Below are 27396 nucleotides of genomic sequence, written 5' to 3'. Positions count from 1 at the left end.
CGACGAGGATGGGATTCGAACCCACGCGTGCAAAGCACAATGGATTAGCAGTCCATCGCCTTAACCTCTCGGCCACCTCGCCTCATTTCTGGAGCATATTGCTTTTCGATTCATTCAAATTGCTTTCATTTTTCGCACATTTAATTTAATATTCACCCTTCGCTTTCCAAAAGCAGTTTCTTTGCAGAATTCTTAGAAGCCCCCAATCCCAAGTGTTTTGCTTTGTTTCGGGAACTTAACTATCTTATTCAATTAACTTAACATGTCGATTACTCACGCAGGTCGTTAAGGTTTATAATATTTTTCCTTGTGCTTTATTGCTTGGTGGAAAGTACAACTTTTTTGAGGATTTAAATTCCATATCCCATTGCGGAATGTAGACCTTTAGCCAACAGCTGTCGTGTGCGGTAATGCATCTTGCTCATGTCCCACCACTAAACTACCCTGGTTGATCCATATTTCATTCATATGTTTAGATAGATCTCAACGAATCCAGTCTGAAATAATCAGTTTGAAGTCCATCCTCTCACCATCTCTGTTTCGGAGAGGAAATATTACATCTGGAACAAAAGTGAACCTCGTCTCGTGGGATGCCAAAGGAAACTGCAAATTCCTTTCACGAGCTGGAGCTTCACAGAATGACCCAGGGATATTATTGGACGTCATCATTTACATTAGTGGTAGTAATTTGACTTACCCAGTATGGTTGTGTGAAAGGCGGAGATAAATTGCGAGGCATCCAAGAATTTTGTACCACTCCCAAAGCAAACGATAAAAACGGACTCTTCGCCCAGTCTTCTATTCTGACAACAGATCCAAAGAAAAATAAATCCTCCATATAATCCGTGAACCGAACATAGAATGGCTGACATGGAATCTTGTACAAATAACGTTTACGCTTTTCCCCGATGCTTTACGGATTACCTGCAGCTGTAAGTATAAATACAGCGCGGGGTTTGCTTCTACAGAGGCCCGGGGAGCCGTTGGTGAGAGGAGGACTTACCTGGAGCTGTGAGTATAAATACAGCGCGGGGTTTGCTTCTACAGAGGCCCGGGGAGCCGTTGGTGAGAGGAGGACTTACCTGCAGCTGTAAGTATAAATACAGCGCGGGGTTTGCTTCTACAGAGGCCCGGGGAGCCGTTGGTGAGAGGAGGAGTTGCCAGGAGCTGTGAGTTACCCAAATCTGTAACGTTCCATCTCACTTCCAGAGAAGGATTCTGGTGGAAGCCTCTGATTGGTGGAATAGGATCAGAGGAAGCAGCTGATTGGCTTGTATCCCGGGTAAGGCTTTATTGTATTCGGATAAGGGGGAGAATGAGGGCCAGGGCAGTTTACTGTTCTGGATGTCAGATGTGGGAGGTCATGGAGTCTGAGTGCTCTCCAGACGTCCACATCTGCGCCAGGTGCGTCGAGATGGGGCTCCTAAGGGACCGCGTTAGGAACCTGGAGCAGCAACTCGATGACCTCTGTCTGCTCAGAGAGAGCGAGGAGGTCATAGAAAGGAGTTACAGGGAGGTGGTCACCCCAAGACCACGGGAGACAGAAAACTGGGTCACAGTTAGGAAGGGCAATGGGCAGAGGCAGGGACTGGTGAGTACCCCGGTGGCTGTACACCTTGAAAATAAGTACTCATGTTTGAGTAAGGGTGGGGGAGACAGCCTACCTGGGGGCAGCGACAGCGGCCGGGCCTCTGGCACAAAGACCGGTCCTGTTGCTCAGAAGGGTAAGGAAAAGAAGAGGAGGGCAATTGTAATAGGGGACTCTATAGTCAGGGGGTCGGATAGGCGATTCTGTGGACGCAGACAGGAGTCCCGGATGGTAGTTTGCCTCCCTGGTGCCAGGGTCAGGGATGTGTCTGAACGTGTCCAAGAAATCCTGAAATGGGAGGGAGAGGAGCCTGAGGTTGTGGTGCATATAGGTACCAACGACATAGGTAAAAAAAGAGAAGAGGTCCTGAAAGAAGAATTTAGGGAGTTAGGTAGAGAGTTAAGGAGAAGGACTGGAAAGGTAACAATCTCAGGATTACTGCCTGTGCCACGCGACAGTGAGAGTAGGAATGGAGCGAGGTGGAGGATAAATGCGTGGATGAGAGACTGGTGCAGTGGGTATGGATTCAAGTTTCTGGATCATTGGGACCTCTTTTGGGGAAGGTGCGAACTGTACAGAAAGGACGGGTTGCACTTGAACTCAAGGGGGACCAATATCCTGGCGGGGAGATTTGCAAAGGCTACTGGGGAGACTTTAAACTAGTATGGTTGGGGGAGGGACTCAAATTGGGAAAGCTAGCAGTCAGTGTGTGAAGCAGGGGGCAGAGAATGGTAGCACTCTGACCCAAAATGTAGGGGAGAGAGAAGAAAAAGAAAATAATCAGAGAATAAGAGAGGGTGGGTTTCTTAAATGCGTATATTTAATGCTAGGAGCATTGTAAGAAAAGTGGATGAACTTAGAGCCTGGATTGACACCTGGAAGTATGATGTTGTGGCGATCAGTGAAACATGGTTGCAGGAGGGCTGTGATTGGAAACTTAGTATTCCAGGATTTCGTTGCTTCAGGTGTGATAGAATTGGAGGGGCAAGAGGTGGAGGTGTTGCATTGCTTATCAGGGAAGATATTACAGCAGTGCTTTGGCAGGATAGATTAGAGGGCTCGTCTAGGGAGGTTATTTGGGTGGAACTGAGAAATGGGAAAGGGGTAGCAACACTTATAGGGGTGTATTATAGACCGCCAAATGGGGAGCGAGAATTGGAAGAGCAAATATGTAAGGAGATTGCAGATATTAGTAGTAAGCACAAGGTAGTGATTGTGGGAGATTTCAATTTTCCACACATAGACTGGGAAACACATTCTGTAAATGGGCTGGATGGGTTGGAGTTTGTAAAATGTGTGCAGGATAGTTTTTTGCAACAATACATAGAAGTACCTACTAGAGAAGGGGCGGTACTGGACCTCCTGTTAGGAAATGAGATGGGTCAGGTGGCAGAGGTATGCGTTGGGGAACAGTTCGGGTCCAGTGATCACAATACCATTAGTATCAATATAATTATGGAGAGGGACAAAACTGGACCTAGGGTTGAGATTTTTGATTGGAGAAAGGCTAACTTTGAGGAGATGCGAAAGGATTTAAAAGGAGTAAATTGGGACAGTTTGTTTTATGGGAAAGATGTGGAAGAGAAATGGAATACATTTAAAGGTGAAATTTTAAGAGTACAGAATCTTTATGTCCCTGTTCGGTTGAAAGGAAATCGTAAAAATTGTAAAGAGCCATGGTTTTCAAGGGAAATTGGACACTTGGTTCGGAAAAAGAGGGAGATCTACAAGAGTTATAGGCAGCATGGAGTAAATGAGGTGCTTGAGGAGTATAAAGAATGTAAAAATAATCTTAAGAAAGAAATTAGAAAAGCTAAAAGAGGATATGAGGTTGCTTTGGCAAGTAAGGTAAAAGTAAATCCGAAGGGTTTCTACCGCTATATTAATAGCAAAAGGATAACGAGGGATAAAATTGGTCCATTAGAGAGTCAGAGTGGCCAACTATCTGCAGAGCCAAAAGAGATGGGGGAGATATTGAACAGTTTCTTTTCTTCGGTATTCACCAAGGAGAATGATATTGAATTATGTGAGGTAAGGGAAACAAGTAGAGTAGCTATGGAAACTATGAGGATCAAAGAAGAGGAAGTACTGACACTTTTGAGAAATATAAAAGTGGATAAGTCTCCAGGTCCGGACAGGATATTCCCTAGGACATTGAGGGAAGTTAGTGTAGAAATAGCAGGGGCTATGGCAGAAATATTTCAAATGTCATTCGAAACGGGAATAGTGCCGGAGGATTGGCGTACTGCGCATGTTGTTCCATTGTTTAAAAAGGGGTCTAAGAGTAAACCTAGCAATTATAGACCTGTTAGTTTGACGTCAGTGGTGGGCAAATTAATGGAAAGAATACTTAGAGATAATATATATAAGCATCTGGATAAACAGGGTCTGATTAGGAACAGTCAACATGGATTTGTGCCTGGAAGGTCATGTTTAACTAATCTTCTTGAATTTTTTGAAGATGTTACTCGGGAAATTGATGAGGGTAAAGCAGTGGATGTTGGGTATATGGACTTCAGTAAGGCCTTTGACAAGGTTCCTCATGGAAGGTTGGTTAAGAAGGTTCAATGGTTGGGTATTAATGGTGGAGTAGCAAGATGGATTCAACAGTGGCTGAATGGGAGATGCCAGAGAGTAATGGTGGATGGTTGTTTGTCAGGTTGGAGGCCAGTGACGAGTGGGGTGCCACAGGGATCTGTGTTGGGTCCACTGTTGTTTGTCATGTACATCAATGATCTGGACGATGGTGTGGTAAATTGGATTAGTAAGTATGCAGATGATACTAAGATAGGTGGGGTTGCGGGTAATGAAGTAGAGTTTCAAAGTCTACAGGTAGATTTATGCCAGTTGGAAGAGTGGGCTGAAAGATGGCAGATGGAATTTAATGCTGATAAGTGTGAGGTGCTACATCTTGGCAGGACAAATCAAAATAGGACGTACATGGTAAATGGTAGGGAATTGAAGAATGTAGGTGAACAGAGGGATCTGGGAATAACTGTGCACAGTTCCCTGAAAGTGGAATCTCATGTAGATAGGGTGGTAAAGAAAGCTTTTGGTGTGCTGGCCTTTATAAATCAGAGCATTGAGTATAGAAGTTGGGATGTAATGTTAAAATTGTACAAGGCATTGGTGAGGCCAATTCTGGAGTATGGTGTACAATTTTGGTCGCCTAATTATAGGAAGGATGTCAACAAAATAGAGAGAGTACAGAGGAGATTTACAAGAATGTTGCCTGGGTTTCAGCAACTAAGTTACAGAGAAAGGTTGAACAAGTTAGGGCTTTATTCTTTGGAGCGCAGAAGGTTAAGGGGGGACTTGATAGAGGTTTTTAAAATGATGAGAGGGATAGACAGAGTTGACGTGGAAAAGCTTTTCCCACTGAGAGTAGGGAAGATTCAAACAGGGGACATGACTTGAGAATTAAGGGACTGAAGTTTAGGGGTAACATGAGGGGGAACTTCTTTACTCAGAGAGTGGTAGCTGTGTGGAATGAGCTTCCAGTGAAGGTGGTGGAGGCAGGTTCTTTTTTATCATTTAAAAATAAATTGGATAGTTATATGGATGGGAAAGGAATGGAGGGTTATGGTCTGAGCGCAGGTATATGGGACTAGGGGAGATTATGTGTTCGGCACGGACTTGAGGGGTCGAGATGGCCTGTTTCCGTGCTGTAATTGTTATATGGTTATATGGTTATATGGTATGTATTTTCAAGATTTAATTTGCATTCCGCAATGGGATATGCATGAGGGAAATGCGTAAACCTTATTTGTACAAGATTGCTGTACTTGGTAGTACATCTTACTCACCTACCACCTTCAAGCCACCACTGGTTCATTCTTACTTTCCCCTGGAGGAGCATCCAACCAGCCTCGCCGCCATCATTACCACACGAAACCAAGGACAGTTTGGGATAGAAAACGAAACACATTATTCTTCCCCCACACTCCGCGCCCTCCTTTCCTTCACACAACCTTTCAAGGCAAAGCGTCACACTTTACCGCCCACACAGCCACTGAAGGCAAAGCATCGCACTTACCATGCACACATCGCTTCACTTCCACACGGCCGCTTCCAACACAGGTGCTCGACTTTTATCTAGCTTATTTTATACATAGTTTTAGGGAAGTCACTGCACGATACCACCTACTTTCAGCTTGTTCTAATAGCCACCTCAGCTCATTAATTGTGGGCCATCGATAATTGACTGGCGTTCGTACCAATCTCGAGAAACACAGAATACAAATTATTTAATTTGTTAAATAATTTTAAATAATTAATAATTATTAAACACTCAGATTCACTGTTTGGCTAGTTTACTACGGAAACTATCATGAGATTAACAAATTCCACGAATCAGTTCACAGTTCAGAAGACGATAATTGCTCGTTTCCAAGCGTCTCCCCAGTCTAGTTTCAGTAAAAACACCGAATCAAGCACTTCAATCAACTAAATGTTATTTTACCAAAAGCGCGTCACAGATCACACACTGTACCTCTCCCACCGCAGGTTCGATCCTCGCGTCTGCCTGTTGAAGCCCTCTAGGCCTCGATCAGACAGAGGTACTCCAGAGGTACTCCAGAGGTACTCCAGAGTTCATGAGCGCTCTTCCAGAAGATTGACGCTGAGCCTCGTGATCACGGACGTTTATATGTCCCGGGACCTCGAGGGGCCGAACCACACAGAGGTGGTCTCTTAATCACCTAATTACAATTATCGATAACCCCTTACATAACAGGTGTTTCCCTAACCCAATGATAAAACAGTTCAATACATTGTATTCACAACGGACTTCGAAATGAAGTCATCTTGGAAACATTTACCCTGATTAACAGAAAACTCAGACAAGGCTCAACACCCCATCCCATCAACACTTAGCAAAATCAAACTCTGCAACATTATTTACAACTATTTACAAGGTGCACGTCTGGTTTTCAGCCATCCAATCCATTCTTTTTGCATCAGATTGATAAGGGTTGCAAGGCTTCCCATTCTTTGCTTGCAAATTGTATCCAAGCTCCAAACACCCTGGCAACTCCTGCAGCCTGTCCTAGATCTGCAGACTACAGGCAGCAAATCCAATATCACAGCACCCCAGACAGAGTTCAGGCAGCAAGTCCAATCTCACGGCACGCCAAGCAGAGTGCTGGCCAGCAAATTCACACACACATACAGACACACCCTCCATCTCACACACACACACTCACGCACACATACACACTCACACCTGGACACACATACATACCCACACACATTCACATTCACACACATACACACACAACAGATTCACACACAAAGACACACACACGCATTCACTCACACACAGACATATGCACACACCCACTCACACACACAGACACTCACACACACAGTCACTCACACACACACAGGCACTCACACACACACAGACACTCACACACACAGTCACTCACTCACACACACAGACACTCACACACACATACACTCCCACACAGACACTCACACACACAGACACTCACACACACAGATACTCACACACACACAGACACTCACACAGACACATACACAGACACACACAGACACTCACACACATACACACACACACACACTCACAGACACGCAGATACTCACAGACACTCACACCCACATACACCCACATACACTCACAGACACACTCACAAACACACACACACACACACACACACACACACACACACACACACACACACACACACACACACACACACACACACACACACACACACACACACACACACACACAGATACTCACACACACACACAGACACACACACATCCACTTACACTCAACACACACATTCACACACTCACATACACATATTCTCACACTCACACACACGCACTCACACATACACACACACTCACACAAACACACAAACACACATTCACACACTCACACACAGACACTCACATACACAAACAAAGATACACAGGCACTCACACGCACAGCCACTCACACGCATACACTCACAGACACACACACGCACACGCACACACGCACGGACGCACACACACACGCACGCACGCGCACACACACACACACACACACACACACACACACACACACGCACACATATACACACACACACATGCACTCACACACACACACCATATATATGGCAGTAAACTGTTTTGAATACTCACACGGCTCAGCGCGGCTTCTCCACTGTGCGCCTTCAGCAGTCAGCAACACTTCCGCATTCAGCACGAACTCTGCACTCACCGGAAATGACGCAATCAGCGCGACCTGTTCACTGAGCGGAAGTCACGGAAATGAGTGGGACTTTTGTAGTAAACACGGTCGGATCTAATAAAGCGTTTATTCCTTCCAAACACAGTTCGAAATAAAGCACATAAAACAACATAAAACCGCATGCAACCATATAAAACCACACAAAGGGCACTCACAGTTCAGTAGACACTAAGTGTTCTGTTGTTCCCAGCTCAGACCGAGAGACGTGACCCCTCCCTCGCCATCTTGCAACAACTGAGCCACATCCAGACTTCCTGGTTTATTAGTTCCTCCCCTCGGTAGGGGCGTGGCCTTCATCGCGGTGATTGACAGGAGAGAGAATCTCAAGATTTTAAAAACCTTAATAAGTATTTTATTTTTCATCGTTGGGGAACGTCACGTGGGCCTAATCATTGGAGGAGGACTCTGAATAAGATGGCCAAAAATCACAGCCATATATGGTAGCGATTTTTCTAAAATCAAACAACAGCGCAAACAGGAAGTGGTCACGATGAGACATCTTACTCCAGCGGTGTACCTTCAATACTTCCACTGCTTAATATTGAATAACTTTTCAGTATTGCACTTTAAGATAGGTGTACTTGGGGTACTTGCCATGAGTGCAAGCTTGCCGAGCGGCTACTGCGCCACTTTCCCCATATTCTAGCTTCTTACAATCATATATGAGTTAGCACACCACGGTATCCTAATATGCTTCGAACATTCAGTTTTTCCATCCAAGCTGACCTGTTATATTTTCAGAAGAGAAGAGACAGTAGTGTGGGGGGTAATTGGACGGGTCAGACAGCATCTATGGAGAACATCGATGAGTGATGTTTCGGGTCGGACCCTTCTTCAGACCGAGACCTTCCTTTCGTTACCGTCTGACTCATCGTGGCAATGGAAATCACCGAACGGACAAAAGTCTGCGTTTGAACGAAAAGCGAAGTTAATATGTTAGGAGCTCGCGATGCCCTCAGGGACAGAATGCAGTTACCCGGAAAAGCCGACGCCCCATTTTGTTGATGTCAAGAGACGGCGTGGCTGTCGTGGAATGCAACGGATCAGGTTTGAGGAAGTTCACGTGAAACTTAGCATCTTCTAGAAGGGCTGTTTCACAAGCTGGATGGTGGTAATTGAAAGGTCAAGGGTCGTATTGCCCTTTCGTAAAGTAAAATTCCAATGGACGGAGAGAGATGAGTGGGAGGAGTATAATTGGGACGACGGTCTCGGTGACTAGCAGAAACAGGGAAGGGACAGATCATTACATGTTGTGTAAATGTTTGGCGGTTATGTCGGACAGATCGGAAGTGCATTAGGAGGTATAACATTCAAGGCAGAACGGTTGTAATCGTTTGGAAGAACAACGTACTTTCAACGTCCGGTGTAATGAAGCAACAAGACTAAACTGATGGTCACCGAAAAGAAAAACATCAAAGCAAAACAAGCAAATGGAGAACTGTGTTTTAAATTATTGAGTTGTCAGGAGTGGGTTTCGAATCCACGCCTCCTGTGGAGACTGCGGTCTGAACGCGGCGCCTTAGACCGTTCAGTCATACTGACCACATGCAACCGATGAGAAGGATTAAAGTACTTTATATTTATGTCACATATTAACCGAGCTCTCTCACGTCAACCTGTTCTGGTATATCACCGCTTAAAATCAAATCACTGATTTCATACCTAATAAATACGTCTCATTAGTGTGCCTGTGCAGTAAATTGGAAGCAAAGCTGAAAGTTGAATGAGACAAACGTCTCTGCCACGTGGTTGGCCCCATACCGTGTGACAATATCATTCCGATCGGAAGTCTCCTGTCCTGAACACGTTTCGCCGTCTACCTTGTCATGCCCCTCAGGTTTTACATGTAAGATCACCGTTAAAACTCTAAATTCTAAATAAGCCGGACTGAACATGTCCATGCTCTCGTTATAGGACTGCAAGAGAGAACTGGAAGAAGGAACAGCGAACATAAAGATCCGGAACAGATTATTCTACCACAATATCTTTGCCGAACATAATGCCGACAAACACTATCTTCCTGCACGTGATAGATATCTTTTCATGCGCTGTATTACATGTGCCTACCCAAAAAGCTCTTAAATGCCGCTCTCATATCCACCTTTAGCACTACCCCGGCAGAGTGTTCCATGGCCCTGTGAGAAAACATTTGCCTTGCTCATATTCTTAAACTTTGCCGTTCTCACCTTAACCCATGAAGTCTAGTTTTTGATATTTCAATCCTAGGGAAAAGGTTCTGAGTGTGTACCCTGAAAAGATTCTGAGTATGTGGGAGAGAGGAGAGCGGGATGGCTCTTCGCCCCCCTGCTCGATATTAGATACATTCTTACTCTAACTAATGTGGTGGAAATTTCCGATGGTCATGATCACCCTCTGCTTTCAGGAAACATACAGTGGGACATTGCGTGACGATAATAACACTTTATTTTTCGTAATGATTTAATCAAAAACATTCAGCTCTGCTTAAAGTCACAGCGGCCCACGACGAGGATGAGATTCGGACCACCGCGTACAAAAGCGCAATGGATGAGCAGTACATTGCCTTAATCTCTCGGGTACCTCGGCTCGTTACTTGTTCGTTTTTAATTGCTTTCTAGTACTTACAAACTGCTTTTATTTTTCGCACTTTTTATTTTATTTTCGCTTTCCAATGACATTTTCCAGGTCCTCCTTTGGAAAATTACAAAATGCATCCTATCAACGGGCATATTCCTTGTCGATTAATCACGCCGGCAGTTAAGATTTATACGCATTTCGCTTATGCTTTGGTAACGTCCCAGTTTTACAAGATTGAAATTGCATATCGAAATGCAGATTCTTATCCGACTGTTGTGTGTGTAATACATGTTGCACACCAATCACAACCAATCACCACCCGTTCGTTAGGTCTTCATGGATCCATGCAAACGGTACCGTTTGAAATTCATCCTGTTACAATCATCACTTCCGAGAGTACATTTTGCAACTCGAGCAAAATTTAACCCCATCTTGTTCGGATCCAAATTGACACTAAACAGTCGGTTCACAGGATGGATTTTCACAGAATAATGCTGAAATATGCGAGGACGTCGTGCTTTACAATATCGGCAGAACAGTTACCTACCCAGTCTGTATGGGTGTGTGAAATGCGATGAAACACTGCGGGGCATCCACTATGTGTGGAGGAAGAAATTGCAGATGCCGGTTTAAACCAAAGATAGACACAGAAGCTGGAGTAACTCAGCCGGACAGGCAACATCTCTGGAGAGAATGAACTGGTGACGTTTCGGGTCGAGACCCTTTTTCAGACTATGTGTGTATCCACTCCCAAAGCAGACGTCGTAATTAGAGTCTTCATTCTTTGTTCCAAATTCAATATTTTGTCATAGAAACATAGAAACATCGAAAATAGGTGCAAGAGTAGGCCATTCGGCCCTTCGAGCCTGCACCGCTATTCAATATGATCATGGCTGATCATCCAACTCAGTATTCTGTACCTGCCTTCTCTCCATACCCCTTGAACCCTTTAGCCACAAGGGCCCCATCCAATTCCCTCTTAAATATAGCCAATGAACTGGCCTCAACTACCTTGTGGCAGAGAATTCGAGAGATTCGCCACTCTCTGTGTGAAAAATGTTTTTCTCACCTCGGTCCTAAAAGACTTCCCCCTTACCCGTAAACTGTGACCCCATGTTCTGGACCCCCAACATCGGGAACAATTTAGAATGTTGTAAGTTTCTATAAGAACCCCCCTCAATCTTGTAAATTCTAGCGAGTACAAGCCGAGTATATACAGTCTTTCTTCATATGAAAGTCCTGAAATCCCGGGAATCAGTCTGGTGAACCTTCTCTGTACTCCCTCTATGGCAATAATGTCTTTCCTCAGATTAGCAGACCAAAACTGTACGCAATACTCCAGGTGTGGTCTCACCAAGGCCCTGTACAACTGCAGTAGAACCTCCCTGCTCCTATACTCAAACCCTTTTGCTATGAATACTAACATACCGTTCGCTTTCTTCACTGCCTGCTGTACCCGCATGCCTATTTTCAATGACTGATGTACCATGACACCCAGGTCTCTTTGCATCTCCCCTTTTCGTAATCCGTCACCGTTCAGATAATAGTCTACTTTCCTGTTTTTGCCACCAACGTGGATAACCTCACATTTATCCACATTATACTGCATCTGCCACGCATTTGCCCAATCACCAAACCAATCCACGTCACATTGCAGCCTCCTAGCAGCCTCTTCACAGGTAAGACTGCCACCCAGCTTCGTGTCATCCGCAAACTTGGAGATGTTGCATTCAATTCCCTCGTCCAAATGTATTATAAATATATATTGTAAATAGCTGGGGTCCCAGCACTGAACTCTGCGGTACCCCACTAGTCACTGCCTGTCATTCTGAAAAGGACCCGTTTACTCCTAATCTTTGCTTTCCGTCTGCCAGCCATTTATCTATCCACATCAATACTGAACACCCAATACCGTGTGCTTTAAGCTTGCATACTAATCTCTTATGTTGGACCTTGTCGACACACTTCTGAAAGTCCAGATATAACACATCCACTGGTTCTCCCTAATCCACTCTACTAGTTACATCCTCGAAAAAAATTATGAGGTTCGTCAGACATGATTTACCTTTCATAAATCCATGCTGACTTTGTCCAATGATTTTTACCACTTTCCAAATGTGCAGCTATCTCATCTTTAATAACCGACTCTAGCAGTTTCCCCACTACCGATGTTAGACTAACTGGTCTGTAGTTTCCCGTTTTCTCTCTCCCTCCCTTTTTAGAAAGTGGGGTTATATTAGCTACCCTCCAATCCTCAGGAACTACTCCAGAATATAAAGAGTTTTGAAAAATTATCACTAATGCATCCACTATTTCTGGGGCTACTTCCTTAAGTACTCTGGGATGCGGCCTATCTGGCCTATTATCGGCCTTTAATCCATTCAATTTACCTAACACCACTTTCCGGCTAACCTGGATTTCACTCAGTTCCTCCATCTCATTTGACCCCCGGCAATTACTTCAAAATAAAAATATATTCCTCCACAGGATCCATTAAAAGAGGATAGCACTAAAGCAAACTAAACTAATGACTGACATTGAATCGCCGATGGTCATGGTAAACATAAACAAAACGAAGCTGTATCATTCAACCTGCCCTCTCAGGCGAATGAACCTTCAGTCCAGATGAAATCCTGAACCCACTTTCCAGCGATATGTTCGCGGTGAAGTAGTGGTGTTGAGGTCAAGCATTTCTTTCCATGGCCAGTTTAAAGAAACTGGGTTCCCTTCCTTTGGAAGAAAAACGATAGATAAGAGAATTGAAGATTTATACTTTCGTGATTTGATTTACTTCGGATTTGTGATATCGATTAAGTGCACGGTATTGGGGCTTCTTGACATCAGTTCTTTGAATGGTATATACTTCTGAATAGAATAACCATAGAAACATAGAAAATAGGTGCGGGAGGAGGTAATTCGGCCCTTCGAGCCAGCACCGTCATTCATTGTGATCATGGCTGATCGTCCACAATCAATAACCTGTGTCTGCCTTCTCCCCATATCCCCTGATTCCACTAGCCCCTAGGGCTCTATCTAATTCTCTCTTAAACCCGTCCAGTGACTTGGCCTCCATTGCCCTCTGTGGCAGGGAATTCCACAACTTCACAACTCTCTGGGTGAAAACGTTTTTTCTCACCTCAGTCTTAAATGGCTTCCCCTATATTCTAAGACTGGGCCCCTGGTTCTGGACTCGCCTGTCATTGAGAACATGTTTCCTGCATCTAGCTTGTCCAGTCCTTTTATACTTGTATATGTTTCTATAAGAACCCCCTCATCCTTCTAAACTCCAGTGAATACAAGCCTAGTCTTTTCAGTCTTTCCTCATATGACAGTCCCGCCATCCCAGGGACCAATGTCGTGAACCTACGCTGCACTGCCTCAATCACAAGTAACAAAGGGTGAACCCTTTGGATGTTATTGGAAACTACGGGAAATTCTTCAGAGATATTGGAGCCGAAACACAGTTCGGTATTATCAACTTAACACATAATTACATTTCAAAGGAAATCGAGGGGAGCCTTCCGTTGTGTGAAGACGCAGAACATGGTGAATTACTTTCTACATGTTTCCACCGGTTGCGAACGGGCAAACTCTGGCGAACGTGTACACCACTATACTGCGGAATCTAGCGATGGGCAAGAGGGAGCGCATCAGAGCAGACCGCACTCGGGATATTTTGGGCGTCAGTTTAGACACAGTTGGCTGGCGATTGACCTTGTTGCGTTTAGACGAGGGAATTAAATGTAACATCTCCAAGTTTGCGGATGACACAAACCTGGGTTGCAGTGTGTGCTGTGAGGAGGATGCTATGTGATGGCAGGGTGACTTTGATAGGTTGGGTGAGTGGGCAGATGCATGGCAGATGCTGTTGAATGTGGTTAAATATAAGGTTATCCACTTTGATGGCAAGAACAGGAATGCAGATTATTATATGAATGGTAAACGCAAAATGCTGGAGTAACTCAGCGGGACAGGCAGCATGTCGGGAGAAAATGAATGGGCGACGTTTCGGGTCGAGACCCTTCTGCAGACTGACGTCAGGGGAGTGGACGGGACATAGATAGGTAGTCGGTCGCAGTAATAATGGTACACGGGAAGGGAGGGAATGGAAAGGGAAGACAGCAAGGGCGATTTGAAGTTACAGAAGTCAATGTTGATACCGCTGGGGTGTCTGCTGCCCAAGCGAAATATGAGGTGCTGTTCCTCCAGTTTAAAATTGATAACGGAAGAGGCCTATGGCAGAAAGGTCAGATTGGGAATGGGAGGGGAAGTTGAAGTCCTGAGCAATCGGGTGATCAGGAAGGTTAAGGCGGACTGAGTGGACGTGTTCAGCAAAACGATCGCCCAGTCCGCGCTTGGTCACGCCGATGTACAGATGTTAGCACCTGGAACAGCATATACAGCGGTGAGGTTGGATGAGGTGCAAATAAACTCTACCTCAGCTGGATAGACTGCTGTGGTCATTGGGTGGAGTGGAGGGAGGAGGTAAAGGGTAATTAATTGCATAGTTCGCGGTTGCAGGAGAAATGACATAGGGAGCGGGTGGTTTGGGTGTGAAGGGATAAGTTGACCAGAGAGTTTCAGAGGGAACGGTGTATGCGGTAAGCAGAAAGGGATAGAGATGGGAAGATGTGGCCTGTAGTGGATCCAGTTGGAGGAGGCCAAAGTTTTTTTAACTCTCATTCTTTAGGAAACGGGGTTCTTCCATAGATAAGGCTCTCACTAGGGTCTCCACGATACCCCGCAGCTCAGCATTTGCTTCCCTTCCCCTTCCCCTATACGTACCGATGATTGAGTCCCCCTTGTTCTCACCTTCTCATCAACCGTCGCATACACCTTTTGATCCGCTAACACGTTCGCCACCTCCATTGTGTTCCCACCACTGGCCACGTCTTCCCATCTCCACCACTTTCAGCTTTCTACAGATATCGTACACTCCGCAACTCCCTGTTCAACTCTTCCCTTCCCAGCCTCGGCAGGTACCTTTCCCTGCAACCGCAGAAGTTGCAACGCCGGCCCCTTTACCTACCCTTTCGACCACATCCAAGGATCCCAACAATATTTCCATGTGAGGCAAAGGTTCACGTACCTCCTCCAACCTCATCTGCTGTATCCCCTGTTCCATGTGTCTACTTCTGTGCATCGGAGTCACCAAGCAAAGGATCGCCGATCATTTCGCTGAACACCTCCGCTCAGTCCGCTTTAACCTACCCGATCTCCCGGTTGATCAGCACTTCAACTCCCCCTCCAATTCCCATTCTGTCATTGGCCTCCTCTATCGTCAGAGTGAGGCCCAGCGCAAATTGGAGGAAAAGCACCTCACATTTCGCTTGGGAGCTTACACACATCGGTATGATAATTGATTCTCTAACTTCAAATGCCCCTTGCTTTCGCTCTCTTTCCATCCCCTTCCCCTTCCAAATTATCCCACTATTCTTACCGCCTCCGACTCTCACAATCCGCCAACGCAATTACTTCCACCGCTTAAATATTGGCACCAGACCTCGTGGCGCAACGGTAGCGCGTCTGACTCCAGATCAGAAGGCTGCGTGTTCGAATCACGTCGAGGTCACAAAGGCTTTAATGAATTTTGGGAACTCGGTCCTTTCGGCAAACTCAGTAGTTCCTTACAGATCCGTGCATGCTGCCGCTCTAAATAACAATATTTATATTGTAATTTCGTCACGTTTTCAAAATACAAGACAAAATTAATTTATTCTTTAAAAAGATGGGGCTGATGGAAATTTGAAATAACAAATAGACACAGAGAATACACTCACCGGGCGAGGCCGCATCTTTGGAAGGAAATAATTAACGTTCCCACATATACGGTGTGAACTCCTTCTTTATTATTATTATTCTTTACTATCAGTCTCCGGAAAAAACATGCCCGCTGAATATTGGCAACGTTCTCGATGCTCACATTTCACAAAGTTGAACAGATACAAACGGTTGTTACAGGAGAGCATTCGGAGAAAACGGAACGGAACCCGTTTCCTTCTTATGCATGCTCATCGAAACCCTGCACTCCTCCGGAGATACATGCCATCCTGGCTGTATATACCTGATCCATGCCTCCTTTCCCCTAAACAGACCCTCAATTTATTTCGTAATCCATTGCCTCGGACTCTCACTGTAGAACTTTTAATAGCATTCTACTTTCAAGATGTCCCTTTGCATGTAAACCACCCACCCAATCAACGTTTACAATCTTACATCTAATGCCATCACATTTCCCCCAAATATAGAGCACCCATGTGTGGAGAAGCCCTGATCTTATATGCCTTATTATGTTTTTTAAATTCCAACAGGACTGTAGTCACTGATCACAGAACGAACGCCAAACTGGTACTTCAGTTACTTGTTCAATTCACGAAACAAAGATGAAAAAGTAACCTTTCTCTTGTAGACGCCTCTAAATATGTTTTCAAGGAAACTCTTCTGATTACACTTGACACAATGCCATCCTATCTAATCCTTTGGCACAACGGCAACCCCTGTCTGTAACGGTGACGTTAACATTTCCTCCACTGGCAAACCTGGCAAACTGGTTTGACGCTGCCTGCAATCTCCCGGCAAATCTTGTTCCTTGACTATTTGGGGCCCACAGTACAATAAAAAAAGGCAACCTTCCATTTGTTTCTCTGCTCCATGCACGTAATCTCAGTGGAATAAGAGCGTGGGAAGGATCTGTCGAAGTTGGTTTAAACCGAAGATAGACTCAAAGAGCTGGAATAACTCAGCGGGGCAGGCAAAATATCCGGAAAGAACGAATAGGTGACGTTGCGGGCCGAGACCATTCTTCACACGTCTGAAGGGTCTCAACCCGAAACATCACCCATTTGTTCTCGCCAGAGATACTGCCTATCCCGCTGAGTTACTCCAGTTTTTTTGTATCTTATCTCAGTGGATGATTGTTTAATCGTGTCAACGGCGCGAATCGTTAAACTGTAAAACAACCCCACTCCTCTATTCCAGCCTCTAATTCGCTTGTTTTACCTGTACCCTGGATCATTAAGTTGCTTGTTATGATTCCACATTACCCACCTTTCCGTAGTAGTAATAAGTTTCAGGCCGTCCATATCAATCCACGCCCTGAGTTCACCCTCCTTAATGATGGACTGCCTCATTGTTCAGGTCTCATTCCCCCTCCACACAAACGTAACAAGGATAGAGTTTCCCTTTTGCTTACATTTATTCCACCAGCCTCCGCATCCGCCAAATCATCGTCCAACATTTGCATCATCGCCAATATGATCCCAAAACCAGTTGCATCTTCCCATAACCGCAGAGACCATAGAACGCTCCACACGCAACTCCAGTTGTCACACAACCACTCCTTTCCAAGCTGTTTCCGCTGCAAACGCTGAAGATGCTCCACCTGTTACTCCTCCTCGCGCACATCCATCCAAGAACGCCAGCTGTCTTTCCTGGTGAAACAGAGGCTCACATGCACCTCTTCTAACTTAATCTATTATATTTGCTGGTTGATATAGCTCACACCCTAGAGTCCTGTAAATGCCCTAGTAAATCTTCTATGCACCCTTTCCAGCTTGACAACATCTTTCCTATAACACGACGAGCAAAACTGAACACAGTACTCCAACTGTGGCCTCATCAATCTATCTATATAACGAACACTCTCATCTTGTCTGTGTGTATGTATATGTGGGTGTGGGTGTGTGTCATCTGGGCAAATCTGCTTGATTCTAATTTCCTTACTGACGCTAGTCAGACTGTTCTTTCGTGTCTTGTTCAGTTGCCTCCACCCCCCATTCCAGATTGTGAAATCGTAGTTTTATGCTTAACAAGATACAAGCTCCCTGTGAAATGTTTCCCTATCAGAATCTATCACGAGGAGAACCCACCAACTAGGTATTACTTATTCGGCTAAAGTTCGTGCCACGCTGTTATATCCGGACATGGATAGCGTTGACCGAACGCGTAAAACGATCAACTGCCACTAAACAACGCATTATATTTTCAGACTGTGGCAAGGGTCCAGTGAAATATATGTGCATATGTTCCATTAGTCCGTTTACTCGAGGTTCACACCCTTTTGTATTTTCGGTGTTTTGCCCGGTTCGTATTGTGCAATGGTTAAGCTCCGCTTAATGAATAGCTATATCTCTGCATCCTATCCACCACCACCAACGAATCACCAGATCTGCATGCTATCTGTACATAAGTAAAACTCTGATCATGTTATCTTCCGGTTTGGCGGTAATTCTATTTGCGCAAAAACGGTTCGCGATAGCGCTACGATTTGTCACTAGCTCACTCGCCGTTCTCCTATGCTGCGAGTCCACCAGGTTTCGTTTCGATCGGTTGAATGTTGTCAAAGTTAGAGCGGTCTAAAAATCTTAAAAGCCGCGCGTGCGCAGATCGACCTTTTCTCCTGCCTTCCAGCGCCGCGCAGATTAGTCTCTTTCCCCTGTCACTCTCCAGCCTTCCGCTCCTGCGCCATCGTCGTCTTTACTGGAGCAGAGGAAATGGAGGGACCCGAAGCAGCCCGCCCTGCAGCCCAGCCGCCCAGCAGCCCAGCAACCGAGCAGCTCAGCAGCGCGGCGCTGTCGCCAAACGGAAAACCGAGAGTCTGACCTCGATGGAGGAGGACATCCAGTGTCCGCTGTGAGTCCCAAACGCACTGTAATCGCAACGCCCCGCAGCTCCACCCCTTTCCCCTCTGGTCCCCGTCGCTGGCTATGCCCGCTCCCCCGTGGTAGACCCCTCCCTCATGGCTCTTCCCCCATCTTTTCTCCGAGGTCTCCCCCCACCCGCCCACACGCCGCCGCGGCCGTAGCTGCTGGTACTTCCCGGTCGAACCGAGGCCTGGCTCTGACGGCGCAAACGGTATATCCAGGACCTGTGCCTGGAATTCTATGGCAAAGTTCCCCGGACTGAAGGCGGTGCTTTGATCTTTCTATGAAATATATACCACCATTAGCAAGCCTATGAGCCTGCATTACTTCTCATTTTTATTTTAAACCAAGTCCATTTCAAAGTATCTGCTTCTCTGAGGCTGTCAAAGTTCTTCGCATTCTGTCTGTGTAATTTGTCCCCATATCTTTCTGATTACTGTCCGAATTGGAGCTGCTGGGACTGCAGTTAATTTCTTTACATTCATATCATTGGATGTGTATATTCCATAGTCCTAGTCATAGCCGTATCTGTATATCTCATTCTTTAAGCTTCCCCAGACAATGTGGTCTCCGTTCTTTGGAAACGTTCTAGGCGCTACCATTCCTCCGCATATTTATTTACAGCATGTTACCCCGAATGTGTGTGCTTTGATGCTGCTATCTTTAGCTCTTGCTGGTTCCTTGCCATGTCTGCGAGTAAAATTACTCCTTTTTCGCATCTAGCCCATTCTTAATCACATGTGTGACCAAAATGTGAACAATTTAGGAATACATATATTCTAATTCTGAAAGCATTACATGCATATTTTTTTTGTACTGTATATATGATTAATATTTTTTTTCGAAATTTAACAAGTAAAACATTTATTTTATGCTGACAATGTTTGTTCAGGGTCAGAGGTCAAATACGACTGGTCACGTGTGTGGCCTCACACGGAAGCATTTTTTCATAACTCAGTTTTATCTTACAAGCTTTTGTAAGCTCTTGTAAATTTTAAAAGCTAGAACGTTCATATCTTTAGCAGACATGCATTCAGGTTCTGTAGGTAGGAAGATATCAATGAATAAGATTAATCTCTTAACAGAATGTTTTAATATATTACTTTATTTGATGTCATTTCGTAACGTATATGAAATTTTGGTTCACTTTCCAAAGAAGGGCATATCTACGGGCTTCCTGTCCCTGTCACCAAGCTTTTTCTCAACTGGTGATGCTTCAGGAACGTATCACAGTTCTATGATTTGTTTCGATTGTTTTTTTATTATGTTGGACTATAGTTTGTACTGTGGAACCCTAGGACCCCCCATTTGATGGTGTTTTGGTATTTGTAGCCAAACTCAATACAGCGTATGCTCCACTGATACAGGGGATTTTGAGGTATGCCGGCGCTGGCGTTATATCAGATCCTGCTCAGTATTAGGAAGACACAAAGAATAAAACATCTCGTAAAACTATGGTAAGTTCTCAAACATGTCGGTTTATTCAAGGATCTAACAGTACACACACTGGAAAACACTCGAAGATTCACAGCACTCATCGTATTTTACCCTCATAACGCGATGTACTCGTGGATTCATTATTTTTTTGACATCTTTCATCATTGATCGAATTTATCATTCATCATAGCAGCCGTTCCTCTTTATATTTCCCGAGAGATATTGATAACCATGTACTCTCTGTTGTTTAGTAAGACATTACAAATGGACGCAATAAAAGTGTTTACTTCCTGGTAGTTTTATTATCTTCAGCTTAGTTTACAACCTCCAACGCTTCTTTTAATTAAACAGGATATACTGTGGAACCTGAACAGAATGATAAACATATTTACTGCCTCACTTAAGTTCTTAAGTTCTTAAGTTCCCTCTATTGGCCATTTTACCAACACGCTTCCCCAGTGTATAAGGTATTGGGTTAAGCAGACTACAAACTACTGTTCTTCCTTATAATTTTCGTAATTCCTAGCATCACAAATTTATGTCAATTTTGTTCTGCACCTACTTGCCTGGTGGAGCAGATATTTGTGGTTACAGGCGCTCATCTCCACAAATGGGAAACGTTTAGCTGCCTGGATATTGCTTTGTTTATAAACACCTATACAATTTCTTGGCATCTCGTGGATTGAATTGAAGTGGCTGGAGACTAGCTTTGATAACTTCTGTCATCGTTAGAATACTCAGAAATGCATGAACTATTCGGTATTTCTATACCTGAATGGGTATGTGACCATATCTATATCACTAAAACTCTGTTCTTGACCGGTTTTGGCAATCACCTACGGCCGTCATTTTTGGCCACCTCGCTCAGAGCCCACCTCCGCCGTATATGTGCCGAGCATTTTTCCCGTCGATGAAATATGGCAGAGATATTAATGTTTTTACAAAATTCCTCATTCTCTCTGCTGCCCCGGCTGGAGGCAGGGGAAGAGACTATAAAACCAGGAATTGGTGTGCCTCAATTATTCTCTGCAAGCTGGAGCTCTGTCAATTAGTTTCTGTCATTCTGAGCTCTGAATGACACTGAACAAATGTGAGGCAATGTGAGTACCCTTAATTTGGTTTGAAAATGAAAAAATAGTTAGTTTGAAGTAAAAAAGCACTGCCTGCAAATGGTTGTTTGGGTTGAATTAAAAAAAATTCTCTCTCTCTCTCTCTCTCTCTCTCTCTCTCTCTCTCTCTCTCTCTCTCTCTCTCTCTCTCTCTCTCTCTCTCTCTCTCTCTCTCTCTCTCTCTCTCCTCTCTCCCCCCCTCTCCTCTCCCCCCTCTCTTCTCCCACCCTCTCCTCTCCCCCATCCTCTCTACCCCCTCCTCTCCCTCCCCCTCCTCTCTCCCGCCTCCTCTCCCCCCCCCCTCCTGTCCCCCTCCTCTCTCTCCCCCTCCTCCTCTCTCCCCTCCACCTCTCCTCTCTCCCCCCTCCTCTCTCCCCTCCCCCTCTCCTCTCCCCCCACTCTCCTCTCCCCTCTCTCTCCTTCCCCCCTCTCCTCTCCACCCTATCCTCTCTACCCCCCCTCCTCTCTCCCCCCTCCTCTCCACCCCCTCCTCTCCCCCCATCCTCTCTCCCCCCTCCTCTCTCTCCCCCCCTCCTCTCTCCCCCCTCCTCTCCCCCCTCCTCTCTCTCCCCCTCTCTCTCTCCCCCCCCCACCTCTCCTCTCCCCCATCTCTGCTCTCCTCTCCCCCCTCTCCTCTCCCCCCTCTCCTCCCCCCCCCTCTCCTCTCCCCCATCTCCTCTCCCCCCCCTCCAGACCATACCATAACCCTCCATTCCTTAACCGTGTGGTATTGAAATGTTAGTCGATCAGGCATTACGTTATCACACGTGCTTGAGAGGTTCGCGTTCGGCCACTACTCCTATTTTGGATGTTGGCCTATATGCAAAAGAAAGGACGAGCAAAAGCATAATATATTTCACTGGAAGCTGGTCAGTGGAATATGTATGAAATCGGAATGAAGAGAATACTGGAGCTTTTCCGATTTTCTCAATACCTCAAGATGACAGACATTTGGGGATTTTGATGGATGCTAAATTTGAACATATTGAACATGTTAATACAATAGATATTATGATCGAAATTATGAGTGCTGCGCCTGAGAATATATGTTGTCGTGTTATGACATTGGAGCGTATGAGAATTGATTATGTAGAGGTGCAGGTTAACATGAGGAGCAAAGATATGAATGCGTCATCTTCATCCGTAGAATACGGGAATCCAGAATTTTCAAAATGAGAGTGACAATTTTAATTGTCTAGTTATACGGATAGAGCTTTCAGAGGTACCGATTGAGGCCGGTTCAGTGCAAACTTTGAATGAACCGCTTCTTCTTAACGATGCCACATCACAGGATTCAGCCAGAGTTGAACACACTTCTCGGCATCTGCATCCAATGCCGTCTCTCCACCGCGTCTTGTGCTTCTTGTGCGTGGTGGTGAAAAGATTGGTGGAACGCTCTTTCCTTTACCCCGATAAACCCGCGAGCAGGTATAAATACAGGGGACGGTTTCGATGAATATTGCTAAATGAGGCCACCCGCTGTTAGCGTAGGTCATCACGGTTCCGATTTAAACTATCCCAGATTTTCCTCACGTGGCGGGGAAAAGAATGTTATCTGCATGCTAAACATTCTACTTGTGCTTAATATATAAAAGAGTAGACCTCGAAAGAAAACTTCATATGTGGGATAACCAAACTTCACCACAAACTCCCCTTCTTTATGTTACTGTATGTTACTGAGTGTTCACGCTTCACCATGATATATGTCTATCTTACTGTCGGACTCTACTCAGTCAAATTTGATATCTCTCCTTGGCATGACGCACCTCCATCACTTATTTTTTTTAATCATTACTCGCACGGCGTCGGCCAGACGTGTGGCAATGTACATTGTTGGCCCCTAATGCCCATTAACAAGCAGTGGCGCCAGCACTAGATTAGATTAGATTTCCTTTATTGTCATTCAGACCTTTCGGTCTGAACGAAATGCTGTTGCCTGCAGCCATAACAACACACAATAAACACAAATTAACATCCACCAAAGTGAGTTCACCAAACACCTCCTCACTGTGATGGAGGCAAAAGTCTTAGAGTTACTGTCTCTTCCCTCCTCTTCTCCCTCTGCGCCGAGGCGATACCCCACCGGGCGATGGTATCAGTCCCGCGGTTCAAGCTCCGCGGCCCGGGGGTGGTCGAAGCTGCCGCCCTGCAGTCCAGCGGACGCAGCTGTTGTAACGGGAGCTCCGGAAAACAGGCACCAGCCTGTGCCCTGCGAGCTACCGACGTTGTCATCCACTGGCCAGCGGCCGAGCCCCGGATCCAGGTCGCCGCCGCCAGAACGTCGCCTCAGCCGCCGGAGCACCGTCTCCGCCCCTCACCGGGCCGCCCACACGGCAGCGTCTCAGCCCCGCACCGGGCTGCCCCCACGGGAGCGCCTTCCAGCCGGGAGCCGGTCCGCCGTCACCGGAGCTCCTTCCAGCCGGTATCCAGGCCACCCACACGGCAGCGTCTCATCCCAGCACCGGGCTGCCCCCACTGGAGCGCCTTCCAGCCGGAACCCAGGCCGCTCACACGGGAGCGCCTTCCAGCCGGTAGCCGTGCCGCCCGCACGGGAGTGCCTCAGCCCCGCGCCGTCCGCCCTCACCGGAGCGCCGAGTCGTGCCGCTGCCCGGACGTCACCACAGCTCGAAGACGGCCAGCCTCGCGTTGGTGAGTCCTGGCTGGCTCTACCTCCGGACCCTCGAGGTCGGTCGCAGGTTGGATGCCGCCAGCTCCGCCATTAGGCCTCAGCGCAGACGGGGGAAAGAGAAGGGGGATACGACAAAAAAGTCGCATTCCCCCGAAGGGAGAGACCGAAAGCCCTGTTTAACCCCCCCCCGCCACAAACACATAACACCACTTAATAACCAAAAAATATACTAAACTAGACAAAAAAAACTACACAACAAAGTAAAAACAGACAGACAGACCTTGCAATCATCAATCTTCCAGCCTGAAAAACAAACTTCTATCATTCTTACCAGCTTTCTGCATATTCTGTCAATTGAAAATTTGACCTTGCGCATCGGACTTGAATGGATATTGAATGGGACTACAATGTTATTTTATGATTCATGATTTTGCGTCTTAATCACGGCAGAATGTTTTCTACAGCCTTCTACTGTTTAATAGTTACTCCGTGTTGTCTCCACATTTATTAATCATAAGCGACGAGTAAAGTAAATGTGGGCTGTTACTTTATCCAGATATTTCATTGGGTCACCATGGTGACGATCCAACCGTTCTCCAAACAGGAAGAAAGCCGAACTGCACAGCACCGAAAAGCACTAGGCGGAATGGCGATGAACATAAACATGATAATCGCAATCCTGGTGATCTTTTGGCCTTCCGTTACCGAAATGGGTATCGATTCACGTCGCGGTAAGTACATCATCATTATACATTATTTGCAGAACCTTTGCCAGAAAACACAAAACGAAAACATCTGAGTGGACTTGCAAGATATTGCACCGATATCCAACACCCATTTCCTACGTCTCTCTATCTGTCGTAGGCCAAATAATTCTGATACATTTGGCTTAATGGGAAACTGTACGTCTCCCAGACATGCAGAGTGTCTGCCGTGGATCGTACGGACCCTCTGGATGAGGAAAGGAATATTTCCGCATCTTCCCGTCCGATTGTTGCGATATTTTATATTTATTATTCTGGTTATCTCACACATGCGCGACCTGATGAGAAACAATGGTAAATCTTTCCACACAAGGGTGCGACGTGCTAAATGTGAAAGCAATGCAGATGCTCAATCGCGGAATGCGTTGTAGAATCAGACGGACGAACAAAGTATTACTGTGGAGACGGTAGAATATTTTAAGTGATCAGGGAATAGGCGTGGAATACAATAGCAAACAGAACGAAGACGAGAAATATGAAGCCGGAGGGCTCAATGCTTTTCCCTATCGCCGCTTGCTGATACGGTTAATGTAGCTTATACTCCCATTGCAAGTGAACTATATTTCTCGATTTCAGATCTGCAGCATAGCTGTGTCCATGAAGGAAACGTTTGTGTGTTTAAACCGTGCCCCAGCTACGGGTTAGCTCCTGTTCTCGCTCATTGTGCCGGTAACATGTACTGTTGCAAGCGCCAGGTAGGAACAGGCGGACGAAATCTGTTTAATTCAAGATTCGCGTGACTGGATGGGCCTTGCGAACGGCACGATATGTTTAGCTAAACATATTCTAAATAAACTGATGAATCGCGCACTGTTTAACATCCTTAATTTACTTACAGTTGGAAATAGGAGGAATAGGAGGGCTCTTTTGCCGTGGGATGTGGTCTGGGATGATAGTATACAATTGAGAAGAAGCGATGACATGTCAGGCGATGGACAATTCAGAGTCGACCGTTTAAAGTCAGAAGGAAGTTGGAATAAATGTGGACGATGGAATTTGACAACCTAGTATCAAGTATACTGGAATCATTCGTCAGATACATATAACCATATAACAATTACAGCACGGAAACAGGCCATCTCGGCCCTACACCTCACACTTATCAGCATTAAACTCCATCTGCCATCTTTCAGCCCATTCTTCCTAATGGCCTAAATCTCTCTGTAGACTTTGGAAATCTACTTCATTATCCACAACACCACCTATCTTAGTATCATCTGCATACTTACTAATCCAATTTACCACACCTTCATCCAGATCATTGATGTACATGACAAACAACAGTGGACCCAACACAGATCCCTGAGGCACCCCACTAGTCACCGGCCTCCAACCTGACAAACAGCCATTCACCATTACTCTATGTCATCTCCCATTCAGCCCCTGCTGTATCCATCTTGCTACTCCTGCATTAATACCCAACAATTGAACCTTCTTAACCAACCTTCCATGAGGAACCTTGTCAAAGGCCTTACTAAAGTCCATCTAGACAACATCCACTGCCTTACTCTCATCAATTGGGTTAGATACAATACAGGATGGTAGGAGCGCATCTGAAAATATATAGCATTACAGCTCAGGAACATCGGTCCACGTAGTTATTTGCCGAACATGACGAAGGTAATCAAGCTTCTGTCTGCATGTCATCCATATCCCTACTTCCCTAGCATATCCATGTGCCTTTCTGAAATATTCCTAAACGGTACGATCAAATGTATTTCCACCAGCACACTTGGTAGCGTTGCAAAATAATAATAGGTGAATTGTTATATCGGTGGGCGGCGCGACTCTCGTCAGCAGCGGCCTCTGCAGTCCGTCTGCGTTTTTATTATTTTATGTCATATGTTTTTATGTAGTTTTTGTTATTTTTGTTGGGGTATGTGTGTGGGGGGGGGGGGGGGGTGGGGGTGGTGTGGGGGGGGGGGGGTGGGGGTAACTTTTAAATCTCTCCCTGCACGGGAGACCCGACCTTTTCTTTGTCGGGTCTCCGTTGTCGTTGGGGCTGCAACGAGGAGCGGCCTCCAACAGGAAGACCGGGGGCTGTGGTGCCGACTACTCACCTCACCGTCGCGGAGCTGGCCGAGTCCAGAGCGGGTGGAGCTGTGGTGGACGCTGCTGCGACCCGACCCCCGGAGATTCGGTGGCTTCAACTGCGGGTTTGGCGGGCGGCACCGGGAGCCCGCGGGTCCCTGGAGGGAGACCGCTTTTCACGGCTTCCGCAACGGCGACTTCTCCCGCCCGAGTTGCGGGGTTGAAGAGCACCTGAGCGGGGCTTTACAGCACCGCCCCGCGCGGCTTGGAATGGCTGCGGGACTGCGAGCGCGCGCCGGGGGCTCTAACATCAAGACCCGGTGTGCGGCCTTGCATCACCCGGCGTGGCTTTAATGGCTGCGGGACAATTCG

General features: G+C 46.0%; 2 non-coding genes across 2 annotated transcripts; one reads left to right on the top strand and one right to left on the bottom strand.

Annotated features, from left to right (window-relative positions):
- Window positions 1-82, bottom strand: trnas-gcu. Its single transcript has one exon. It is a non-coding gene; the product is annotated as a tRNA-Ser (tRNA).
- Window positions 83-15912: 15830 nt separating this feature from the next.
- Window positions 15913-15984, top strand: trnaw-cca. Its single transcript has one exon. It is a non-coding gene; the product is annotated as a tRNA-Trp (tRNA).
- The last annotated feature ends 11412 nt before the right edge of the window (window positions 15985-27396 follow it).

Source organism: Amblyraja radiata, chromosome 37, assembly GCF_010909765.2.
Source record: "Amblyraja radiata isolate CabotCenter1 chromosome 37, sAmbRad1.1.pri, whole genome shotgun sequence".
NCBI classification, from domain to species: domain Eukaryota; kingdom Metazoa; phylum Chordata; class Chondrichthyes; order Rajiformes; family Rajidae; genus Amblyraja; species Amblyraja radiata.
Note: the sequence above shows the minus strand (reverse complement) of the source record. Positions and strands in the feature narration are given on the sequence as shown.